Here is a 26,820-nt window from a genome sequence, read left to right as displayed (position 1 = left end):
GAAATGTTTTATAAATCATTTAATGATGTTTATAATGATATATGTCCAAAAGTTAAAAGGAAAACACCCAAGTCAATGCCACAAAAACCATGGATATCCCCGAGACTGTTAAAATGTATTAATGAAAAAAATAGACTATACAAAATTAAATGCTACTATCCGTCTGAAGAAAACATCCAGAAATTCAAATTGTACAAAAATACTCTGATTACAACTTTGAGAGAAAGTGAAAGAAATTATTATGAGAAGGAAATATCTTCAGCTGCGTCCCAGCAGAAAATGTGGGAAATCTTGCGTGATAAATGAGATCTTTGCAAGAGTCATCAGATTATACACTTTGTTTGCCCCAAGAGGAAGATAAATCATTCTATATGCTACCAGTATCATTTGATGAATACCAAAAAGCTATTAGTGATTTAAAGAGAGGATATTCGGCTTCAGTAAATGATATATCGACAAATCTTTTAAATAAAATATCAGGAGTAATATATGAACCTCTTGCACATGTTATAAATACGAGCATAAAAAATGGTGTCTTCCCTGATCTTCTGAAAAAGGCTAAAATAATCCCTATATTTAAAAAAGGTGAGGCTCAAGATCCCAATAATTACCGTCCTATTGCACTCCTTTCCCCACTGCCTAAAGTTTTTGAAAAAATAATGAAGTATAGACTTACATCATTTCTGGAAAAGATATTTTTTTTTTCGAAGTTCCAGTTTGGTTTTTTAAAAGTTAGATCGACAGAAGATGCCGTCGCCGCAACACATATTTTCATTAATGATGCTTTAGATGATGATTGTTTAGCAGCTACATTGTTGTTTGATATTAAGAAAGCTTTCGACACTTTAAATCACGAAATTCTATTTAAAAACTTGAAAATACGGGAATAAGAGGAGTACCTTAAAAATTAATCAAGTCATATTTGCACAATCGAAGGTTTGTGGTAAATATTGATGGTGAATATTCATCTGATAATTCGAATAATAATATCAGTGTACGGCAAGGTTCAATTTTAGGACCTCTATTATTTTTAATATATATAAATGATCTCCCTAAATCTACTCCTGTAAATGCATTAACAATTATGTTTGCGGATGATACTGCAGCAAGTTTAAAAGCACCAACATTAGATGCACTGAAAGAAAAACTGATTGAAGTTGCAAAATCCATCACAAATCGGTTCCAAATTAACAAACTTGTCCCTAATTTTGTTAAAACAGAATTTATTATTTATGGAAGATCAAATCAAAAGTTGAAAAATATTTCTCTGAATAAAACTACCATTGGTACTATTCAAGAAATCAAAAGAGTATATACAGCAAAATATTTAGGTATCGTTTTTGACCCTACCATGAATTTTAAAACACATATTTCGTTGTTGAGACTAAAATTATGAAGAAATATAGGTTTGCTCCACCGACTAAAATTTTTATTCTCATATAAGGTTCTAAGAATCCTATATTTTTGCCTAATTGATGCACACCTCCAATATTGCTCAGCTATATTTTGCTGACTTTTAAATCACATATTAAACCGCTACAAGCCCAACAAAACAAAGCTATTCGAATTCTAAATAAGTTTTTACAACACCCGAGGAGTACAGATCTCCACTCTGAAACACGTACTTCTTACCTGTTTCTAGACATAATGACTCTTACACAGAAATCTCATCTGCTATTATCTAGTTGGTTTTTTTAAGATTCAGCATGTACATAATTTGTTTTTGACCAGAATTAAATAACAAAAACTAGTTTTTTTAACTGATAGTAAGGAGACACATTAAAACTTAAAACGAACAGAAATTACTCCGTATATGAAATGGGTTGTCCCCTCCGCAGTCCCTCGCTCTTTACGCTAAAGTTTGACTCTTCGCCAAAATTCTACTTTTTAAAACAACTAAAAACTTTAGCATAAAGAGCGTGGGACTGCGGAGGGGACAACCCATTTCATATACGGAGTAATTTCTGTTTGTTTTAAGTTTTAATGTCGCTCCTTACTTTCAGTTAAAAAAACTAGTTTTTTTTATTTAATTTCTGAACGTTTTTGAATTAATGCATGTTTGATTTTGGCTCTCCGCAAATAAATTATTGAAATGAAATTAGTATATTAATTTTTTTTTGGCTAAATGGCTTTCTCTTAGTTTTGATCAGACGATTTTGAGAAATAAGGGGTGGGGAAGGAGGCCTAGCTGCCCTCCAATTTTTCGGTTACTTAAAAAGGCTACTAGAACTTTTAATATTCAACGAACGTTTTTATTAGTAAAAAATATACGTAACTTAAGAATTAACTTACGTAACAAACTTTTATATTCTTATATTTTTATTATGTGTACGAGGGGGTTTGTACCCTCGTTAATACCTCGCTCTTTACACTAAATCGTAAGTTCTGTTCCAATTCTTTAAAAATGACCCCTGAATCAAATAGGTCGTAGAATAAATAGTTGAAATCACTAAAAATATTTTAGCATAAAGAGCGAGGTATTTATCTCCTCCTAAATACCTCGCTCTTTATGCTAAAGTATTTTTAGAACCCTTCATATGCGTAATAATCTCTGTTTGTTTTAAATTTCAATGCTATTCCTTACTTTCATTTGAAAAAACGTTTTCATGTTTATTTTTTCATTGTTTTTTTTTATAGTAATGCTAGAAAATCCTGCGCCCTTTTCATTGAATTATTTTCCCCCATGGCACATTTCTCCAAGGAAAGATCCTCCCACATAGCCCCCTCCCTCAACCCTACCCCCAAAACCAAAAAAATCCCCCTGAAAACGTCTGTACACTTCCCAATAACCATTATTATATGTAAACACTGGTTGAAGTTTGTAACTTGCAACCCCTCCCCCAGGGACTGTGGGGGAGTAAGTCATCCCCAAAAACATAGTTATTAAGATTTTCGACTATGCCAAACAAAATGGCTATCTCAAAATTTTGATCCGTTGACTTTGGGAAAAAAATGAGCGTGGCAGGGGGCCTAGATGCCCTCCAATTTTTTTTGTCACTTAAAAAGGGCACTAGAACTTTTCATTTCCGTTAGAATGAGCCCTCTTGCGACATTCTAGGGCCACTTGGTCGATACGATGACCCCTGGGGAAAAAAAAAACAAAAAAAAACAACAAATAAACACGCACCCGTGATTTGTCTTCTGGCAAAAAATGCAAAATTCCACATTTTTGTAGATAGTAGCTTGAAACTTCTACAGTAGGGTTCTCTGATACGCTGAATCTGATGATGTCATTTTCGTTAAGATCCTACGACTTTTAGGGGATGTTTCCCCCTATTTTCCTAAATAAGGCACATTTTCTCAGGCTCGTAACTTTTGATGGCTAAGACTAAACTTGATGAAACTTATATATTTAAAATCAGCATTAAAATGCGATTCTTTTGATGTAGCTATTTATATCAAAATTCAATTTTTTAGAGTTTTGGTTACTATTGAGCCGGATCTCTCCTTACTACAGTTCGTTACCACGAACTGTTTGATTTACTGTCCAAACATCAAAATTCACTGATAACTAGATGGGTTAACCCGTATAAACTACCTCTGGTGAAAAATAAAAGATCCCGTTTCAACATCCGGTATATGATCCCATCAATAGCCAACAAATATTCATTAAATAAACTTGTTGAGTTACCAAAAGAATCTTTCAAGAGACAATTAAAAAGTTATATAATGGAATCTGCTTCCAAGAACGGTTAGTAAAAATTTTTTATTTTATATTTTATTTTGGCCTCACTCCACTTACTCTACCTGAAATACTCTCATTCAAGATACTGTTTTTTTTGGTTTTTTTTTTATGAAATAGTGGTTCATTTTTTGTTTGTTCTGTGTCAATGAGGATTGTTAAATCATTGATATGTCTTGCCCAGTAGTCGAGCTTGTCTCTCCGTTTGGGCAAGTTGAAGATTTTGATGAATATGAATTTTTGAATAAATGAATCTGAATCTCAATCTGAAAGAACACGTATTATACAGAGCAATATAAATTCATTTCAAATTTAATTTTTGCTCCTTACTTTTAGTTGACAAATTTTATCTTTCGCTTTTCATGTGTCTTTTGTTTTTTTGAAAAAAAAATTGATAATGAAAAAAAATGCCATCTGGGACTGACTTAGGAATTGTAACTATTATTTCGGTTGATTTTGAAAAGTAGAAGTTTACTGCGAAAACAAATTTATGGTCATTTCGAAAAAGAGCCTGAAATTCCTCGAAAATTACATTATATCAAAATTAGGACCGAAAGCGCTAATTTTCTTTAAACATACAAACAAATAAAAATATCATCAGATTATTTGCTTGCACTAGTTTTATCGATATATGTTCGACTAATTAAAAAAAAAAGTTCTTACACAAAACAAGTGTCTCAGAAAAAAGATAAGAAGTTCTTGCTCCATTAAGCCAAAAATCAGCAAAAATAAATTCAAATAATCTTCCAAAAATAAAACGTCCAAAAATCACAATAAATAAATAAATAATTAACAGAAATAGCAATAAGTAACCAAGTCAAAAATAAAACGAGCACAAACTAACATGAGTAGAGCTGATAACCCCCATACCCTCTGAAGACCAGAACATAATTTGTACTGTATTGAAAAGAAAAGACCGTGGATGGTCAGTTTAGTATAAATATATGGCCTGGAGATATTTATTTCTTAAGAGCTATAAATCTTTTTTCATTAAGATAAAAAGTGAAAAAATCCAAAATTGATTTTGTTTCAGTAGCAGAAGTAGTAGTACTAGTAGAATTAATAGTAGTAGCCTTAGTTTGAGTGGCAGCAGCAGCAATAGAAGCAGTGATAATAGTAGCAGCAGTAGTAGCAGTAGTATTTTCTCCATTAAGCTCCCCGCTCTGTGAATTCTGTTTAGAGAGGAATTTTGGGGATATGTGTAGTCTTGTATTTTTTACAACCCCTTAATTTGTAAATATTTCCTTGGGATATTTTAATTCAAAAGTCCCCTTTTTGGTATTTTATCAAAAACCTTAAAAGCAACTAAACCCAACCCTAGATTTATGGTTGAATCTACTTGTTCAACCCTATCAACCCAACCCATCAACCCTAGATGTAATTAAATAAAAAAAAACTAATTTTTTTAGCTGAAAGGAAGGAGCGACATTAAAACTTAAAACGAACAGAAATTACTCCGTATATGAAATGGGTTGTCCCCTCCGCAGTCCCTCGCTCTTTACGCTAAAGTTTTTAGTTGTTTTAAAAAGTAGAATTGTGGAAAAGAGTCAAACTCCCCCAGGGATTGTGGGGGAGTAAGTCATCCCCAAAGACATAGTTATTGTGGTTTTCGACTATGTTGAACAAAATGGCTATCTCAAAATTTTGATCCGTTGACTTTGGGGAAAAAATGAGCGTGGGAGGGGGCCTAGATGCCCTCCAAATTTTTTGGTCACTTAAAAAGGGCACTAGAACTTTTCATTTCCGTTAGAATGAGCCCTCTTGCGACATTCTAGGACCACTTGGTCGATACGATGACCCCTGGGGAAAAAAAAAACAAACAAATAAACACGCACCCGTGATTTGTCTTCTGGCAAAAAATACAAAATTCCACATTTTTGTAGATAGGAGCTTGACACTTCTACAGTAGGGTTCTCTGATACGCTGAATCTGATGGTGTCATTTTTGTTAAGATCCTACGACTTTTAGGGGGTGTTTTCCCCTATTTTCATAAATAAGGCAAATTTTCCCAGGCTCGTAACTTTTGATGGGTAGGACTAAACTTGATGAAACTTATATAATTAAAATCAGCATTAAAATGCTATTCTTTTGATGTAGCTATTGATATCAAAATTCAATTCTTTAGAGTTTTGGTTACTATTGAGCCGGGTCGCTCCTTACTACAGTTCGTTACCACGAACTGTTTGAAAGTGTTTTCTCTTCCCTAATTGTCATGAGTTGAAGCCAGTTTCTCAGTCTTAATCACTGTAAGTTTATTTAACACTGAACAATTAATTTAATCAATGTAGATTTATGTATCTGCAGTGTTCTGAATTGTCGATGAATGCCGTCCATTTTAGCTGTCAGTTAGAATTAGAACAGAGCCAGGTATGCATGTACTTAATGTCATCGCCAAAAGAAGAATGCAATTAAGCAAATTATTTGTTATTATTTGAAGGATATGAATCTACATGTTTGTTTTCGCTTTACACGGTGGCCTTTACTTAGAAAACACATACAAAATCGGCAATTATAATACATTCAGTCAATTAAAAACAGTGTGAGCATCAAGCTAGGTTGTGTGGAGCGAATATACTAAATTTGTTTGAACCAGAGGAGGGAGAGGGGATAATCATCAATAATTTTGAAATCCAATAATTTATTATTCTATGAATTTCTTCCTCTAAAGAGATATTTGGATTTTGTATAGCCCATGATTCATTATCTTGCAACCAAAACCTTGCCTCTCCTGTGTTGTTTTCACTTCAAATTTCTCAGAATCCCCCAAAAAGTGATAAAGAATCCCTAAGAACTTTTTTTTCCAATGCCAAAATAACATGTACCCCCCTTGCCTCCAATTTTAGGGGTATTTTGCAAATAAAAATCATCCGTGATAATCCTCCTAAGAAATACAGTATCCCAAATATTTATAATAGGGATTGCAAAACCTCTAAAATAAGGCTCTTTGAAGTGCTCAATTGAATGCTGAAATTTACATCAATAATACTTACTTTCTCCGTTTTTTCTTTTCAAATTCTTTCAAAATCAGGCAAACATGGCCGTATCTTAGCGGTTTAGAGGGATTGAACCCCCTCCTATTGTCAAAAAATGTCTGTTTTTGAAGTTTTTTCCCATCCCACCCCCTCGAAAGATTTCCACCCCTTATCTAGCTTTTCCTGCCCTTCCCCTCCAAATAAAAATAAATAAAATAACTGGTGAAGGAAAATTAAAAATGCTAGATATGGCTCTGGAGGCAAATATCCTCAGGCTTTTAGCTTTTGATCCGTGAGTTTATACCTGGCAATTTTTTTTTATATTTGAAAACATTTAAAGAACAGATTCCTTTGATGCATATGTTTTTGATGTATAACTTTTCTACAAATTTTGGTTGGTATTATCCCAGTATGATCCTTAAGTACAGTTCGTTATCGTTATTACGACGTTTCTACTTTTTTTTATGACAGGCTTAAAAAGATACTGTAAAGCAAACAAATAATCGTTGGTCCTATTGGAGACTTAGAAAAATTTAACTTTTTGAAATAATTTTAAACAGATAATATCAAAATAATTCCTTTAGATCTTTGAGTATTGCCTTAAGGTCCTTACAATAGTCAGAACACTGCCTTAGAAAAATGTTTATGCAAAAAAAGCCTTATACATATGACGCTGTGGACACGTCTATAAGAAAAAAAAATACTTCATATTGATCAATAATAGAACTTTGAATAAAAAAGGCAAACCTAAATTGATTTAAAAGCAAGAGTACCTGCAAAGAGGTCTCTCAGAGAAAAGCAAAGATATTCAAAATTAAAACCAAAGATGAAAAAAATAAAGCCTTTTAATGATTCAAATTTAGAAGGTAAAAAAAACTACCATCTGAAAGAATAAACGAAACCCAAAACGAATCAAATCTAAAACAAATAATAACACAGAAAGTGCATATAAAAATACTGATACTGATGATTAAATAAATTTTAAAACGCATGAAGATTAAAGTATATATTCAAGTCAAGTAATGTATATTCAAATCTAAGTGTTTAGTTTTTTTTTTATTTAAAAAAAAAAGGAATTAGAACAGTTTATATTGTTTTTATTTCTTAGTAATTAGTAGTGTCGTTATACAAGAAGGATCGGTTGGATGAGCTAGAAAATGAAGCTTTAGATGTCAATGAAATTTAGACTGTAAAATTGCTCAAGCTAGTATTGGGAAATGCCCCGAGCCAGAAAGAATACATAAAAAACTAGTTTTTTTAACTGAAAGTAAGGAGCGACATTAAAACTTAAAACGAACAGAAATTACTCTGTATATGAAATGGATTGTCCCCTCCGCAATCCCTCGCTCTTTACGCTAAAGCTTTTAATTGTTTTAAAAAGCAGAATTGTGGCAAAGAGTCAAACTTTAGCGTAAAGAGTGAGGGATTGCGGAGGGGACAATCGATTTCATATACGGAGTAATTTTTGTTCGTTTTAAGTTTTAATGTCGCTCCTTACTTTCAGTTAAAAAAACTAGTTTTTTTTATCTAATTTCTGAACGTTTTTGAATTAATGCATGTTTGATTTTGACTTTCCACACGTAAATTATTAAAAAGAAATTTGCATATTAATTCCTTTTTTGGCTAAATGGCTTTCTCTTAGTTTTGATCAGACGATTTTGAGAAATAAGGGATGGGGAAGGAGGCCAAGTTGCCATGCAATTTTTCGGTTACATAAAAAGGCAACTATTAATTTAAATTTTTAACAAATTTTTTTATTAGCAAAACATATACGTATCTTTAGAATTAACTTACGTAACAAACTTTTATATTCTTTAATTTTTATTATGTATATGAGGGGGTTTGTACCCTCGTTAATACCTCGCTCTTTACACTAAATCGTAAGTTTTGTCCAAATTCTTTAAGAATGACCCATGAATCAGAAAGGCCGTAGAATAAATAGTTGAAATTACTAAAAACATTATAGCATAAAGAGCGAGGTATTTATCTCCTCCTAAATACCTCGCTCTGTATGCTAAAGTATTTTTAGAGCCCCAAATACGCGTAATAATCTCTGTTCGTTTTAAGTTTTAATGCTACTCTTTTCTTTCAATTGAAAAAAAACTTTTCCATGTTTATTTTTTCATTGTTTTTTTTATAGTAATTTTAGAAAATCCTGCGCCCTTTTCATTGAATTTCTGTTCCCCCATGACATATTTCTCCAAGGAAAAATCCTCCCACATAGCCCCCTCCCCTCAACCCCACCCCCAAAACCAAAAAAAAATCCCCTGAAAACGACTGTACACTTCCCAATAACCATTATTATATGTAAACACTGGTCGAAGTTTGTAACTTGCAGCCCCTCTCCCAGGGACCGTGGGGGAATAAGTCATTCCCAAAGACATAGTTATTAAGGTTTTTGACTATGCGAAACAAAATGGCTATCTCAAAATTTTGATCTGTCGACTTTGGAGAAAAAATGAGCGTGGGAGGGGGCCTAGGTGCCCTCCAGTTTTTTTGGTCACTTAAAAAGGGCACTAGAACTTTTCATTTCCGTTAAAATGAGCCCTCTTGCGACATTCTAGGACCACTTGGTCGATACGAAGACCCCTGGGGAAAAGAAAAAAAAATAAACACGCACCAGTGATTTGTCTTTTGGCAAAAAATACGAAATTCCACATTTTTGTAGATAGGACTTTGAAAATTTTGCTATAGGGTTCTCTGATACGCCGAATGCGATGGTGTGATTTTCGTTAAGATTCTGTGACTTTTAGGGGATCTTTTTCCCTATTTTCTAAAATAAGGTAAATTTTTTCAGGCTCGTAACTTTCGATGACAAAGACTAAATTTGATGAAATTTATATATTTAAAATCACCATAAAAATCTGATTCTTTTGATGTATATTTTAGCATCAAAATTCCGTTTTTTAGAATTTCGTTTACTATTGAGCCAGGTCGCTCCTGTTTGAATGTTTGAAATACGGTTCCGTTTTTTAGAATTTCGTTTACTATTGAGCCGGGTCGCTCCTGTTTGAATGTTTGAAATACGGTTAGTCAGCCGGGTACCCAGAACAATCCGTAGGCAATTTCTCTGGAAAACATCTAGTAAATTTTCATCTGCTTTTCGGAGTGCCCATGCTTCAGAGCCATATTTGACCACTGTCATCACTGTAGCTTCCAATATTCTAATCTTGGTTTGTAGGCTTATCTTTCTATTCTTCCAAACTTTTTTTAGCTGTGAAAAAACACCCTGAGCTTTAGCTATTCTACTTCTAACATCTTCACTGCTCCACCATCTTTACGAATAATACTACCAAGGTAACTGAAGCTCCCAACCTGATCAATCTTTTCGTTACCTAATGTCACCTGTTCATCTTCATTTATTCCTAGCCTTAGTGACTTAGTCTTCTTAACATTAATTTTCAAGCCTATTTTAGCACCCTGAACTCGTAAAACCTCTAAAAATTCATTCATTTTGCTCACACTTTCATCTAATATGCTTAAATCATCAGCATAATCTAAGTCCAGGAGCGTTCTTCCTCCCCATTTGATTCCATGGTCTCCAATTGCCTTTCCTGTGCTCCTTAAGACGAAGTCCATCAAAATGATCCATATAAAGGGGGATAGAACACAACCCTGCTTAACTCCTGATTTAATACAAAACCAGTTGCTAACCTCGTTTCCTACCTTAACCGCAGCAGTATTATTCTCGTACATAGCGCAAATCACTTTAATGTATTTTTCTGGTATACCATATAAACGATAAGACCTTTGTTAACCCTGTTCTATCAACAGAATCGAAAGCTTGCTCAGAATCGATAAAACTAAGGACCAAAGGTGTTTGACAACGAAGGGACTTCTCAATTATTAACCTAAGAGTGAAAACATGGTCGACACATCATCTACCTTTTCTAAAACCGCATTGTTCTTCCCTTAAAACTTTGTCTACAGCATGTCTCAGTCTAAAAAGTATCATATTACTCAGTAATTTGCTACCTACAGAAACCAGACTAATGCCTCGATAATTACGACACTCACTCTTGTCACCTTTCTTATACAGTGGTTTAATTAAGGTTTTCCTAAAATCATCGGGTACTTCCCCTTTTTGAAAAATCATGTTCATAATCTTCAGTAGCTTATTCCTAACCTCAGAGCCACCATATTTAAGGAACTCATTAATCATAGGCTACTATCAGCACCTGGGGCCTTATTATTTTTTAATCCTTCTAGTACTGTCGCTAATTCTTCCTCACTAAACAAATCTTCCTTCACATCCAAGGTATCATAAACTTTTTCAGTTTCATAAAACTTTCCCTATTTTCTAAAATAAGGTAAATTTTTTCAGGCTCGTAACTTCTGATGACAAAGACTAAATTTGATGAAATTTATATATTTAAAATCACCATAAAAATCTGATTCTTTTGATGTATATTTTAGCATCAAAATCCCGTTTTTTAGAATTTCGTTTACTATTGAGCCGGGTCGCTCCAGTTTGAATGTTTGAAATACGGTTCCGTTTTTTTAGAATTTCGTTTACTATTGAGCCGGGTCGCTCCTGTTAGAACTCCTTACTACAGTTCGTTACCACGAACTGTTTGAAAAGTCAATACATCACAAATGATTTTCCGACACAGAAAAAAATTGAGAGTTTTCATGTGTCTGAATTGAATTGCCACATTACGTCGTCGTCTGAGGATATTGAAATTTTTTGTCGGTTATGAATAGTAGTGTTGATGAATTAGGTCTTTGTGAAACGTTTTTGCCCATGGACACCTGTTTCTCGTCTTACATTTTTCCAGGTTACCAAATGATTTCAAAGGTGAGAAATCGGATGAGACAAGGAGGTTTGTCTTTTTTGATGAAAAATGAAATACAACTTGAAGAGAAGGATGATTTATGCCTTTGGATTGAAGGTAAGGCTGAAATTTGTTCAGTACAATTGCAATTCGTAAGGATGAAAAGATAGTAATTTGTTTGGTTTATAAGCCACCAAGTAGCCTACTCCCTCGGTTGAGTTCCTTGATTTATTTGATGATTATTTATGTAAACTTCTGTCTGAATAAAAAATGATTGCATAATCATTGGCGATTTTAATTTTGATTTGTGAACAGTTATAATTTAGATTTTTTAAAACTTGATGTTATTCATCCGGGATCTGATTTGTTACATGTATGATAAAGCAAAGGAGCCTGAAATATGAAAACACTAGGTGTAAACTTAAAAGAGATCTTGCCTGGCAAATTTACGTAATTTCCGCGAAGAAATAAGCGTACTGTCGTGGAAGAAAGTGTAAGAGGAATCGGATCCCTCGCGTGCCCTCGACAATTTTCTTAGAATAAATACCCCAATATTTGAGCCTACTTGCCCCTTGAAGCCTACTAGAAAAAAAGAACAAGATATCTCCAAAAAACCTTGAATTGATGATGAAGCTATAAATGCTCGGAACGCTTGCTTCTTCCAAAGATCTGGATTTATGGTTAAAGATGTTGGTGTTGACATTTGGAACTAATATAGGAATATATGGGCTTTTTCCTATATCCCAGAGAGTGTTAGGTGGTCTGAAAACCTTATGTTACTAAGGAAGAATGAAAAAGTATTTATTAGATAGTTTGTAAATTATAGTGGTTAAAATTTATCCCTCTGGTTTTTACCCTTTTTTTAGATGAGAAATGGCTGTTTTGAGACTGTATAGTTTTTCGTCTGTTTTTTTTTTTCTTTTCGCGTATTTCTTTGATCTTGAATGGATAAGTTATCATCTATATGTTGTTGTTTCGCCGCAAAACAAGGGCATTTTAGGTCCCTAAACTGAGCAGCATAATGTTTATTGTAGTATAATTTATATAATCTTTTTTGGTTGAAATAAATGCATACCTAACTACTTAGCTTCCTAAAGTCGAACTTAAAACGAAACAGAAATTATTACCAACAGGATTCTGGCAACTAAGCATTAAGTCTTTTGAATACTTGGTTTACACTTTATTAAAATAGAGCATTTCTTATTCTTTTTCTTTAGATTATAAGACAAGATAAATTTGTTAAATAAAATATTGAACCTTGATTTGCAGAAATTTCCAGGAATTAAAATCGTTATACAAATTTTAGTAAACATTCAAAATTCGGTTTTTAGTAATTTTAGTTTTTCCTTTTTGTTAAAATGTTGACGAACTAAATACATTCTCTAAAATCCATTAACAATTCTCCATAACCAAAAACTGCGAAACAACCCTTAAAAATTATATGCAGAGCCGTTTGAAGGAAGGCGGGGGCAACCGAGGTTGCTGCCCCAGGCACCATGGTAGAGTTTGGCAGAGGAAGTAGCATCTTTGGGGGGGGGGCACCCACTTTGATCAAATTCTTCACTTTGATTCTTACCAACACTAGCGTAGAATGAAGTGGATGCTTCTTGGATATTAAGCTCACCCTCTACAGCTTCATCACCAATGACCAGACTCAAAGATAAAGAGCTATATTGAGAACTGGGCTCTAGCACATAATTTATTACTTTTCAAGTTTTACGAATATCATTGCCTCACGCAGCAAATTTATTTAGACAAAATAGAGATTTGGCTTTACTACACAAGGAATTATATATATTCTGGTAAAACTTGAATTGACATAAATGAATAGCAATCGCTTAAAGTGTAGTGCATTTATAAGCCATCCAGAGATTATTTTTCTTTCTCCAGCTTTTGAGAAGTCCGGATGTCGTCCCATGGGTTAGGGGAACAATTCTTTTAGACCTAGGATTAGAAGGTGCTACTTTACAAATGCTAGGAATAACCTCTTTTACTATTCCATAAAAAAACTCAAATAAACAAGAAAAACCCTTATCATTATCAAACTAGATCCACGAACTTTCCGCCAATTTAGACCCAAGAAAAAGCAACTTTTTCTCACCAAACCTAGGAATCGAAGAGGCAACTCTTGAGCTTGGTCATTCTTACCCTGTTTAAAGCTGAACCGAGAATATATTGGAATGATCGGAGATATCACTAACTAAAACTGAGTTCTCCTTCAATCTAAGGGTAGAGAAGATATTGTCAATCAAAGAAGCCGTAACATTAGTTACTCGTGTGGGGATGGATGTAGTTGGTAGAGTTCCTGCGGCAAGCATGGTTGAAAGAAAATCAACTGAAGCCGAAGAATTCGAATCCGTCAAATTTACATTAAAATTACCCATTGTGATTAACTGACACGGACTTTTCCGTATTATGTCAAGTATTTTCTCAAGATTCCGGAGAAACAACAAAACCGCAACGCAAGGATAGCACATTAGTGAGGGGGGGGGGGTAAACTATTTGGACAGTATGACTTTAGAAAACAATTCTATGCTTTTCCCTCACCTCTTCTAATTTGCAAATATATAGCTCAATTTTATGTCTAAAGTATTATATTTTCATCATGCTTAGGTATATTTCTTTAGGATTAACCTAACTCCACTTCTTGAGTGTTGTCGCTATAATAGATAAGTAGCCTACCCTAATTTCATTGATTGACTGAGGAAATGGTGCTCCCTTAGCCAAGTACGGCAGCGTCAACAAGAGGAGGGGGAGTGATTGAAATTTTAGCAAGAATTGGACAAAGGGGTTTCCGTCATAAACCCTTTTTGGGTATTATAATTTAAACGAATTCAAATACCCCCCCCGTACTTCAAGGGTTTTAATAGCTTCTTGTAACTTGATAAAATCCTTACCCTCCCCCATGTTCCCATGGATTAGCACCCCTGCATTATGAAGTAGTTAGGAATGTCTTCACAAGTTCAAATTCAAAATGATAATTCCCTCAGAAAATCCAGAAGATTTGTTTAAATCTAAGCTAGACCTACGTTGCCTGAGCAGCGTGAAGTGTTGCAGCAACTTTTCTCTGGCTTCGCCGAATAAAGTGTTGCAAGAGCAACACTTTGGTTTTGTTTCTTTGCTATCGGTTAAACGCTGAAGTTGTCAGCCTATCGAAGCTTTTAAAACGTTATGTTCAAAGAAGAACGCGATCAGTAATCACAAGATCAAAGGCTATTCCTCAGCGTTGAAAAAACAACAACTACAAAATAATATCGAAAGAAGGGACTAAATTGACTTTGCAGCCAGTTGAACTTTATCCTTTTCAATCGTAGACATCTTGACGAATGAAAACTTGGAACAATATCTTACATAATCTAGTTGGTATTATAAAGCTATCCGTAACTTTTTAGGATTAAAATACCACAGGTGACACTAATTATTACGAAACTACCTCATTGTTACACGTTATCGTTTGTACCCGTTGCGTAAACACTTAATTCTAGGTTACAGTGAGTATGGGTAGGCTACACCAACTAGCAAAAGTTACAAACCCATCTTCCCTGAAGATTATTGTAGCATAACAGACGATTATTACTTACAAGTCCCCTGCATGTCTTACCACTGGAACCAAATTGGTCTTACCATCAAATACACCGGAAACAAATATTAGGTACACCAACTAGTCAAAGTTGCAAACCCCTTATTGCCGAAGATAATTATGGTCTAACAGCCGACTGTTGCTTACCAGTCCTCTACTTGTCTCATAATTGGTATCGGCCTATTTTTGGTTTCAGTGTACCCTACTATTGAAGTTGTCAACCCCTTGAAACTTTCAAAACAGTATATCTCATGATAGAATTTTTTGTACCAAAAAATGGATGACATATTCTTAGATCAGCTCATCAAGAGCTATCGATTGCCGTCGAAAACAAAATTATATCTGTCTTAGTTCAAAAGTTGATTTTTTGCCGTAGGCCAACTTTTTAACGTCACCACTTTGAAAGGAGCAAAGGATAAGCTCCAATTTCTTTAGCAATGACAGAACTTTTAAAGTTTAAGAGGTACATCTGATAACATTTCTCTACCTCAATCCCAAGTCCGAAAAAACAAATGATAAACCCAGCCGAAATCACGGCAGCACTTTCGGACCCGTGGGAAAATGCCGCTTTTTTGCTTCTGTAAATTTTTCTATTTATTACTCAAAGAAGATATATTGGCTGTGGGTCCGGGTATCTGCCGCATAAATTTAACACTTATAGATTTTAGTCCATCTTCAATTTGAAAGTGGTGCCTGCTAGAACGGAGCATTCCACTCGAAAGCAGAAGCATGGTGTGATGAAACGAAAGCTTGACTGCACAACTTCAGGTGCTCTTCTCTGACATAGGCTATATAACTCCACTTCACTTCTCACACCATAGGCTCTGGCTCGTAGACAAGCAAAAACCATCCTTTTTGGCCCCAGGCAAGAGTTCTGCGGAGCTTTCCAAAATGTAATGTTATATTCATCAATCCGGCCTGAGGTCCATACTTTCCTTAAAAACCGCACAGGTTAGACCATTACCAGTTTCCAGGAATAAGCCGGGATCGGCGGCATAGAAAAAAAAAAAAAAAAAACGGGACAAAAACAAAGTGTTCCTCTCGCAACACAATGAAACAGTCCTCCCGCTAAACACGCTCCAAAACAGAATATAATTTTAGAATTTTAGATGGGAGATCACCAAAGTGGAAGCACACTGCTTGTTAGCACTTCAACTTTTCTTGATACAAATAAACAGGTTTGAAAGGTTTTGTATGAATTAAAAAAAAAAACTAGTTTTTTAAACTGAAAGTAAGGAGCGACATTAAAACTTAAAACGAACAGAAATTACTCCGTATATGAAATGGGTTGTCCCCTCTGCAATCCCTCGCTCTTTACGCTAAAGCTTTTAATTGTTTTAAAAAGCAGAATTGTGGCAAAGAGTCAAACTTTAGCGTAAAGAGCGAGGGATTGCGGAGGGGACAACCCATTTCATATGCGGAGTAATTTCTGTTCGTTTTAAGTTTTAATGTCGCTCCTTACTTTCAGTTTAAAAAACTAGTTTTTTTATATAATTTCTGAACGTTTTTGAATTAATGCATGTTTGATTTTGGCTCTCCACACATAAATTATTAAAATGAAATTTGCATATTAATTCCTTTTTTGGCTAAATGGCTTTCTCTTAGTTTTGATCAGACGATTTTGAGAAATAAGGGATGGGGAAGTAGGCCTAGTTGCCATGCAATTTTTCGGTTACATAAAAAGGCAACTATAAATTTTAATTTTTAACTAATTTTTTATTAGTAAAAAATATACGTAACTTAAGAATTAACTTACGTAACAAACTTTTATATTCATTAATTTTTATTATGTATATGAGGGGGTTTGTACCCTCGTTAATACCTCGTTCTTTACACTAAATAGTAAGTTTTGTCCTAATTCTTTAAGAATGACCCCTGAATCAGAAGGGCCGTAGAAAAAATAGTTGAAATTACTAAAAATACTATAGCATAAAGAGCGAGGTATTTATCTCCTCCTAAATACCTCGCTCTTTATGCTAAAGTATTTCTAGAACCCCTCATATGCGTAATAATCTCTGTCCGTTTTAAGTTTCAATGCTACTCTTTACTTTCAATTGAAAAAAATTCCATGTTTATTTTTTCATTCCCCCCATGACATATTTCTCCAAGGAAAGATTCTCCCACATAGCCCCCTCCCCTCAACCCCAGCCCCAAAACCAAAAAAAAATCCCCTGAAAACGACTGTACACTTCCCAATAACCATTAGGCTATTATATGTAAACACTGGTCGAAGTTTGTAACTTGCAGCCCCTCCCCCAGGGACTCTGGGGGAGTAAGTCATTCCAAAAGACATAGTTATTATGGTTTTTGACTAAGCGGAACAAAATGGGTATCTCAAAATTTTGATCTGTTGACTTTGGAGAAAAAATGAGCGTGGGACGGGGCCTAGGTGCCCTCCAATTTTTTTTGTCACTTAAAAAGGGCACTAGAACTTTTCATTTCTGTTAGAATGAGCCCTCTTGCGGCATTCTAGGACCACTTGGTCGATACAATGACCCCTGGGGAAAAGAAAAAAAAACAAAAACCAAACAAACAAACAAATAAACACGCACCCGTGATTTGTCTTCTGGCAACAAATACGAAATTCCACATTTTTGTAGATAGACGCTTGAAAATTTCGCTTTAGGGTTCTCTGATACACCGAATGTGATGGTGTGATTTTCGTTAAGATTCTGTGACTTTTATGGGATGTTTTCCCCTATTTTCTAAAATAACGCAAATTTTTTCAGGCTCGTAACTTTTGATGACTAAGACTAAATTTGATGGAACTTATATATTTAAAATGAGCATGAAAATCTGATTCTTTTGATGTATATTTTTGCATCAAAGTTCCGTTTTTAGAGTTTCGTTTACTATTGAGTCGGGTCGCTCCTTACTACAGTTCGTTACCACGAACTGTTTGAAACATCTTTGCGTCAGACTCTGGCCTCTTTCTAACATGAATTTTTGGGTTCATTCGTTTAATACATTTGCATGATTCATTTTGGATGAATGTCTGTGAATGTGGAATGTGATTTTACTTTTTTAGATGTGAGTTTCTGTTTTGTTAGCGTTGAAATTGGAATAAACGCAGCTTTGGGTCCTAGCGAAAAGACTAGTATTGGGTGTAATGTACAATGAACGGGCTATTCAGGTTGCTAAGAAATAGGCTAAACTTACATCTATAGGTTAGTCAGAATTGTATCCTGAATCCAGATTTAACCTTCGTTTGCATTGGAAATAAACTTGGTCAATGTTCCTATTACCTGAACAATTGTTTAGGGTCATGAAACTATTGTTAATAGATGCATTTTGACTTTTGGAACATCTTTTCTCTCTTGCAAAATTACCGCAAACTCACCGGTGTGGAGTCATTATATATTTGCATATAAGGGGGGGGGGGGTAAAGCATAGCATATATTAAATACAGTAATGGTTAGTTCATGTATTTAATATAAGCTATGCTTTACCCCATCCCCCTGACGTGCAAATATTTAGCCCAAATTTGTTTCTAAACTATTATAGATTCGTGATTTCAAATATCCAATCAACAAAAACAGAAATGATTGCAATTCTATATGGATAAATACATGAATATTTGGGCTGGAATAACTCCATAACGGTGAGTTTGCGGTAGTTTTGCAAGTGATAAAAGATGTTCAAAAAGTCAAAATGCATCTATTAACAATAGTTTCATGACCCTAAACAATTGTTCAGGTAATAGGATCATTGACCATAAACTTTACCCCATCCGTACCTAATGTGCAAATATATACCGTGAATTGGAGTATTTTTTAGCTACCTAGCCTAAAAAGGTAATTATCTATAAAAGCCTATAAAGGTAGCCTATAGTGGTAAATTTATTTCTTAGTCATATGAACAGCCCGTTATGGTAACATCGTTGATTTGTGGCTCTCCAGAAGAAATAACTAGGAAGTAAAAGGGGTAGCATTTTTAGATTCGGTAAAATTCTAGTTTAGTGACTTCTTGCTATCTCGGAAAGGGGTTAGATTAGGAAAATAAAACTTTCAGGGATGGGTCTACAGGCTAAATTATGTCCCGGGGTAAATTTATAGCAAACCACATACCTGGCTTTCGTATAAAGTGAATATACCACTCGATGCTTTTTTTATGCTTTTTACGAATATAATAATCGCTTCTACTGCAAATTCAGATTTAACCGCTTTTTAACCTAACCTGAACTAACCTTATAAATAATTTTAGCACTGAGAAAATGTAGTATTATTCTCTCGAAAACGGTGCGGAGAAAACGTAGTATTATTTTGTCGAAAACGACGGATAACTCGTACTTTAATTGAAAATTCGTCATTTCTAAGAGCTTAAAAAGTGCTTAAATTTCAATTTGTTGTAGAAGCAATTATTATATTCGTAAAGAACATAAAAAAGGGCAGCAAGTGGTATGTTCGCTTTATTGGTAATTCAGTTATATGAACTGTCATATTATTTGAAAATTCGTCATTTTCAAGAGCTAAAAAAGTGCTTAAATTTGAATTTGCGGTTGAAGCGATTATTATATTGGTAAAGAGCATAAAAAAGACATCGAATGGTATATTGACTTTATACGAAAGCCAGTTATAGGGTTTGCTATAAATTAACCAGACCCGGGAAGGTGTTTTGAAGTATCTACCTCGTCTCCCTCTAGAGGGTCTTGACCTTTGATGACCTTTAGAAATATGTGTTTTATAAAAGTGAAACCTTGCAAAAAAGATCTTCTGCTTGAATGAAGTACAACAAAATTGTTTTCAGCTTCACAACTTTGCTCAATCCCAATCTATAAGGTTTTAAAGATATGCAAACACATTTCCTAAATTTAGAAAAAAAAACAAAATTGATATGGCTCAGAATTCTTCTCAAACAACAGAAATTACATTTTCAGAACTAAAGGCAGAGAAAAAGCAACTGGTAACTGAAAATTAAGGTAAAATGTTGTCTTGTCAACATTTCAATAAGTAATAGACCTGTCATGTTGCCGAATTTCAGCGCCCTCTAGAGGGAGAAGGAGTGGAGGTGGGTACTTTAAAATACCTTTCCGGGTTATACTTTAGCCTGTAGACCCACCCTCGAAAGTTTCATTTTCCCAACCTAACCCCTTTCCGAGATAGCAAGAAGTCACTAAACTAGGATTTTACCTTAGATTCTCTTTTTTATATTTAAATTCCCTTTTGTGACAATCCACTCCCCTGTAAATATTATGGAAGAAGTAATATTTACCAAAAATTGTTTAGAATCTTAAATACAGATTTTAGCCTACAAATGGGGGTATCGAGAAGGAAAAGTATTAGGAAACAATTCATACTTTACAATATGCCGAAAATCTTTAGTTAAAACATTTGAAGGTGCTTCTACTATGCTTTACCCTAACCAGAACTGTTCAAGGGGGGGGGGACTGGGGCAATTACTCCAAGTGCTGTGGAGGGTGTTCCAGCTGGGGAGTTGACTATTTTGATCTAAATTTGCACTTCAATTCGGTTTGATTTTTGCTAATTTTTAAACTGGGAAGGAGGGAAAGAGGACTGTAATTCATTTTCCTCAGGCACCATCAACTCTAGGAACGGTTCTGCCCCCTCTTTTCCATAACAAGCAAATATTTAACGTAAATTATAGCCTGGGTAATTTGGCTTTAGAACTAACTGGAGAGAAGAAAATATGTTAAGAAAACAATTATTGCTTCATGACTCACAGAATAATCATAGTTAACACATCTTGCATGCGGAACCACTATACTTTACCCCCCCCCCCCTAAAGTGCAGATAGAAAGCCCAAATTATATGTTTTCAATGCATTTTCCCATGCGTAACTTATTTTTCCAGTTTTTGATTCAATATAAATTAACACGGGTTAAACAAAGGGAGACGCATTGCAAGAATAGCTGGAAAATAAATAATTTGGGCTATATATTTACACATAGGGGGTGGGGTAGAGCATAGTGGATCTGCATTCAAAATGCGTTGGCTACAATTCTTCTGCGTATTATGAAGCAAGAATTGTTTCATTATGATTAACCTAACTTCAATGCTTGGGAGCGGTGGTTATAAGACACAAGTACCATTTAATTTATCATTAGGATGCTTGTTCATCCGCGGAAAACGGGCCTCTGAAAGTGGCCCATGAACCAATAGGAACTATTTTTCAAGATTACTAACGCAATATGGCCTATGCTATTATCAAACAGTTCGTGGTAACGAACTGTAGTAAGGAGCGACCCGGCTCAACAGTAAACGAAACTTTAAAAAACGGAATTTGATACTAAAAGAAACATCAAAAGGATCGAATTTTTATGCTGATTTCAAATATATAAGTTTCATCTAATTTAGTCATTGTTATCAAAAGTTATGAGCCTGATAAAATTTGCTTTGTTTTGAAAAATAGGTGGAAACACCCCGTAAAAATCATAGAATCTTAACAAAAATCACACCATCACATTCAGCATATCAGAGAACCCTATTATGAAAGTTTCAAGCTCCTATCTACAAAAATGCGGAACTTCGTATTTTTGCCAGGAGACCGATCACGGGTGCGTGTTTATTTTTTATTTATTTATTTTTTCCATGGGTCATCGTATTGACCAAGTGGTCCTAGAATATCGTAAGAGGGCTCATTCTAATGGAAATGAAAAATTCTAGTGCCCTTTTTAAGTGACTAAATTGGAGGGCACCTAGGCCCCCTCCTACGCTCATTTTTGCCAAATGCGACAGGTCAAAATTTGAGATAGTCAATTTGTTCAAGATAGTCGAAAACCATAATAACTATGTCTTTGGGGATGACTTACTCTCCCACAGTCCCCCGGGGGAGGGCCTGCAATTTACAAATTTTGACCAGTGTTTACATACCGTAATGGTTATTGGGAAGTGTATAGACATTTTCAGGGGGATTTTTTTGTTGTTTGAGGAGGGGTTCTTCTCCTCCTAAATACCTCGCTCTTTATGTTAAAGTACTTTTAGTAATTTCAACTATTTATTCTACGGCCTTTATAATTCAGGGGTCATTTTTAAAGAATTGGGACAAAATTTAAGCTATAGTGTGAAGGGCGAGGTATTAATGAGAGGACAAAGCTCCCGTATACATATGCTTTAGTTACGTATATTTTTTACTAATAAAAACGTTCGTTAAAAATTAGAAGTTATAGTTGCCTTTTTAAGTAATCGACAAATTAGAGGGCAACTAGACCTCCTCCCCACCCCTTTTTTTCTCAAAATCGTCTGATCTAAACTAAGAGAAAGCCATTTAGCCAAAAAAAAAAATTAATATGCAAATTTCATTTAATAATTTATGTGCGGAGAGCCAAAATCAGACATGCAATAATTCAAATACGTTCAGAAATGAAATTAAATTAAAAAACTAGTTTTTTTTTTAACTGAAAGTAAGGAGCGACATTAAAACTTAAAACGAACAGAAATTACTCCGTGTATAAAAGGAGCTGTTCCCTTCTCAACGCCCAGCTCTTTACGCTAATGTTTTTTACTGTTTAATAAAGTAGAATTGAGAGAAAGAGTTTAGACCAGCTAAGTTTAGTTTTTTTATTTTAAGAGAAAGAGGAAAAGTATTAGGAAAACAATTCATACTTTATAATATACCGAAAATTTTTAGCTAAAACATTTGAAGGTTCTTCTACTATGATTTACCCTAACCAGAACCGTTCAAGGGGGGGAGCACCTGGGTAGTTGCTCCGAGTGCCATGGAGGGCGTTCGGGCTGGGAGTTGACTATTTTTATCTACTTTTTCACTTTGATCAGTTTTATTTTTGCTTATTTTAAACTGGGAAGGAGGGAAAGGGGGCTGTAATTAATTTTTCTTCAGACACCATCAACACTAGGAACGGCTCTGGGTACTTATCGGTTATATAATAAACATTATACAATTTCGATCGCGAATGATGCGAGCATCATACAAGAAACTGGTCATGCAACTTCTTTATACCACGCAATTAGCTTTGGTCGGGTTGGAAAATAAATTTTAGCCATATTTTATTTAAGTATTTAGTTTGTATTTTGGTTTGGTTTCGTTTATGCAAACAAATCTGGGCTATATCTTTGCACATTAGGGGTGGGGTGGGGGTTTGTTGGTAAAGCATAGCATATATTAAATACAGCAGTGGTTAGTTTACGTATTTAATATATGCTATGCTGCCCCCCCCTCCCTAATGGGCAAAAATATAGAGCTCAAATCTGTCTAAACTATTGTACAGGCCTATTCATCATATTTTGTTTATTTCATTAGCTCTAATCGCACTTCATATCCCGAGTTTATATAACCAATAAGTAGCTAGCTCTGCCCACTCTTTTCCATAATGCGCAAATATTTAGCGTAAATTATAGCCTGGGTAATTTGCCTTGAGAACTAACTGGAGAGAAAAAATATGTTAAGAAAACAATTCTTGCTTCATGACATGCAGAATAATCATAGTTAACACATCTTGCATGTTGACCCGCTGTAACTTACCCCCCTCCCCCCGTAAAGTGCAAATATATAGCCCAAATTATATATTTTGAATGCATTATCCCATCTCTAACTTGTTTTTCCAGTTTTTGTTTGGTTAGGTTTCGTTTCCAGTTTTTGTTTCAATTTAAATTAACACGGGTGGAAACAAAGGGAGACGCATTGCAAGAATAGCTGGAAAATAAATAATTTGCGCTATATATTTACACATAAGGGGTGGGGTAGAGCATAGTGGATCTGCATTCAAAATGCATTGGCTACAATTCTTTTGCGTATTATGAAGCGAGAATTGTTTCATTAGGATTAACCTAACTTCTTTTCTTGGGTGCGGTGGCTATAAGACACAAGAACCATTGAATTTATAATTTGGATTTTTGTTCATCCGCTGAAAACGGGCCTCGGAAAGTGAGCCCATGGACCGATAGGAACTATTTTTCAAGATTAAATGGCCTATGTTATTGTTATCATAGGCAGCGCAATAGTGCAGCTTAAGGGGTAATGTTTCTATAAATGAACTATTCAGTTAGCTAAGAAGTAAACTTACCTCTTTAGTCAGCACTGCATCCTAAATCCAAATTTAGCATTCGTTTGCATCGGAAATAAACTTCACCCCACTCCTGTATTTACCATTTCAGGGTATATACTTGCACATTAGGGGTGGGGGTAAAGTTCATTTCCAGTGCAAATGAATATCAAATTTGTATTCATGATGTAATTCTGTCCGTAGAGGTAAGTTTATTTCTTAGTTACCTGAACAGTCCGTTAATATAGACATTAGCCTATGTGAAAAGCAGTGTGGGTACATTGTGTTGTTTATTATTTTTTTTTTTTAGACTAGGGCTTTTCATATTTGAGGATTGTCGCAAAAACTTCAAAACGGGTTTGATAAATTCGAAATTGAAAGCCCTTTTTGATAGTCCATTTATTAGAGGACAACCACTCCCCCCTTCCAAGCCCTTCATTGCTCCAAACACACCCAATCAAAATTTCTGGAAAGGTCCAGAAATTGTTTTGTTGGATGACAACCCCTCCCTCCTATAGCCCTCAGGACAAGAATTTTACGTTATTCCCTGGGGGCATATAAGTTCTTTAAAAAGATGGTCGTGTAAACTTTGGAGGGGAATCACTGGATTGGAAATCCTAAAAATTCAGTGCCCTTTTTAAGAGACAAAGTGATTGGAGGCCAGCTATCCTCCTTCCTCCACGTCGTATTTTTCCCAATTGAATCCGATAGAAATTTTGGAATAGCCTTTCGTCCGAAAAATTGTCTAAAGATCACGTTGCAAGGCCTCTGGGGTTAACACAACCTTCAAGAGGCTGTGGGTAGGGTTGTAAGTTATGTTCCTAGGGTTATAAGGCTTTTATGGAAGGAATGATCGTGTAAACTTAAGAGGAGGTCCATTGGATCGCAAAGGTATAATTCCAGTTCCCTTTAAAGAGTAAAAAATGATGGAGGGGAAATAGATTCCCCTCCTTGAGATTCTATATTCCCAAAATATATCCGATCGAAAGTGTGAGATAGACTTTTGTTGACAATAGTCCAAAGAGCATATAAAAATGTCTTCAGGCTGGACACAACTACCTAGAGCCCAGGGGCATGGGTTGTAAGTAATCCCCCAGGACATATATGGTATTTATGGAACGGACGGTCTTATAAACCTCGGATCGGATGGGGCTCATTTAATTCGAAGTTCTAGTGCCCTTTTGAGTCAAAAGTGAATAGAGGGTAACCAGCAATCCCCCACCCTAGCCTATCATTCCCAAAGCACTCCTGATAAAAATTTTAAGAGAGCTTTTTTGTTCAGCATAGTTGAAAGGTCCTGTAATTATATGTTTGAGGATGTCAACCTCCCGAAAGTCCACCGGGCAAGAACTATTGTCTGTTTCCATGTGGAAAATTTGCCGTCGGGAGGAGGGTTTTTAGGATGAACGTTTTGGAGGAAATTTTAAACTGGGGCTTTGACAGAATTCCTATACGAAATTCTTTAAATTTGTCTTACTTTCTCTTTCCCAACTAAAGTTCGCATGTGAATATGTTCTGAGGGAATGGCCCGAAGGGAATTTTCGGCAGGTTTGGATTTCCCAGAAAATATTTCCACGAAAGGGGGGATTTCTGGAGTGATTGGAAAGACGATCAGAAATTTAATTCTTTTTCATATGGAAGTATGTTAGAGGTGTTGTTGAGGGGGCTTCCCCTTCATTTACCTAATAATTTATGTTCGTTTAAAATTTTAATGTTGCTCCTTACTTCCAGTTGAAAAAAACTTATTTTGCTATTTAATTTCTGATTAAAAAAAAAATAATAATAATATCAGGAAGTCTGGCTCGACCTCCACGGAAATATCCCACCAACGGATATATCCTTTAGACAATTCAATCCTGGGGAAAATTTACCCTGAACAATTATCCATAACATCTCTTCGCGTAAAACTGAGTCAACAAAGAGAAAGCAAGACATGAGAAAAATTTCACACAGGAATTCTGTGAATTTCCCTCGGTGTAAACTTCACCTCCTGGAAACTACCCTCCCCATGGAAAATTGTCCATGCGGAAAAATCCTCTGGAGAAAATTCACCCCTTACCCGAAAATTTGTGCATACTTCCCAATAACAAATACTGTACGTGAACAATCGACAAATCTTATAGCGTAGACCCTTCCACAGGGGCTATTGGAGGTCGTGTTATCTCTAAAGGCATATAAATTCTCCCTTTCAACTATACTGAACAAAATGGCTATCTCAAAAATTGGTACTTACATGTTAGCCCGACAACACTTAAGAAATGAAGTTAGGATAATTCTAATAAAATATCTCAAAATTTGAGGAAAATATAATACTTTATTAACAAAATTATGGGAACTACAACACACAATTTTGGAAAGGGGAGCGCCGAAACCAGAACACATTATATTAAATACCTAACCCTACCAAAATACCATCTCTATATTTCAAATATTAAATGAAAACAGCTTCAACGCAGTTTATTTCAGTGAACCAATCAGCTAATCGTTTCCGTATACAGTATGATAAACCGGTTTGTAGCAGCAAAATTCTAAAAAGTTTCTGTTTTGCAATGAAAAATTTAAAACAAGACCTTTTTGTTTAAAAACAAGACCTGTAAGTTACAGTACTATACTTCAACTAATCGATTACCTGTGACTGCACAGACACATCCTGTGAACGCAAAAAGCCAGTCCTAGTTTTCTCCTTTAAATTTCTTTCAATACAACAAAATTCTTTTATTATGTGCATTATTTTCCTGACTGAAAACAAAGGGCAAATTCGCACCAACTATTTCACTGGCGATTTTATATTTTATTCTAATGGATATTTTGGGTTTTCCTCCATTAGGTATAAAAATGAAAAAAATTAGTAT

At 34.9% G+C, this 26,820-nt stretch overlaps 1 protein-coding gene and 1 long non-coding RNA gene across 11 annotated transcripts in view; both read left to right on the top strand.

Annotated features, from left to right (window-relative positions):
- LOC136042072 (uncharacterized) overlaps window positions 1–26,820 on the top strand; it is a 522,356-nt gene that overhangs the window by 276,648 nt on the left and 218,888 nt on the right. The window lies entirely within an intron of this gene.
- LOC136042071 (uncharacterized) overlaps window positions 9,250–26,820 on the top strand; it is an 84,808-nt gene continuing 67,237 nt past the window's right edge. Inside the window, exon 1 of the long non-coding RNA XR_010621159.1 lies at window positions 9,250–11,546. This is a non-coding gene — a long non-coding RNA (uncharacterized LOC136042071). The remainder of the gene's footprint in view (window positions 11,547–26,820) is intronic.

The sequence above is a fragment of the Artemia franciscana genome, unplaced genomic scaffold (genome assembly GCF_032884065.1).
Source record: "Artemia franciscana unplaced genomic scaffold, ASM3288406v1 PGA_scaffold_60, whole genome shotgun sequence".
Lineage (NCBI taxonomy): Eukaryota > Metazoa > Arthropoda > Branchiopoda > Anostraca > Artemiidae > Artemia > Artemia franciscana.
Note: the sequence above shows the minus strand (reverse complement) of the source record. Positions and strands in the feature narration are given on the sequence as shown.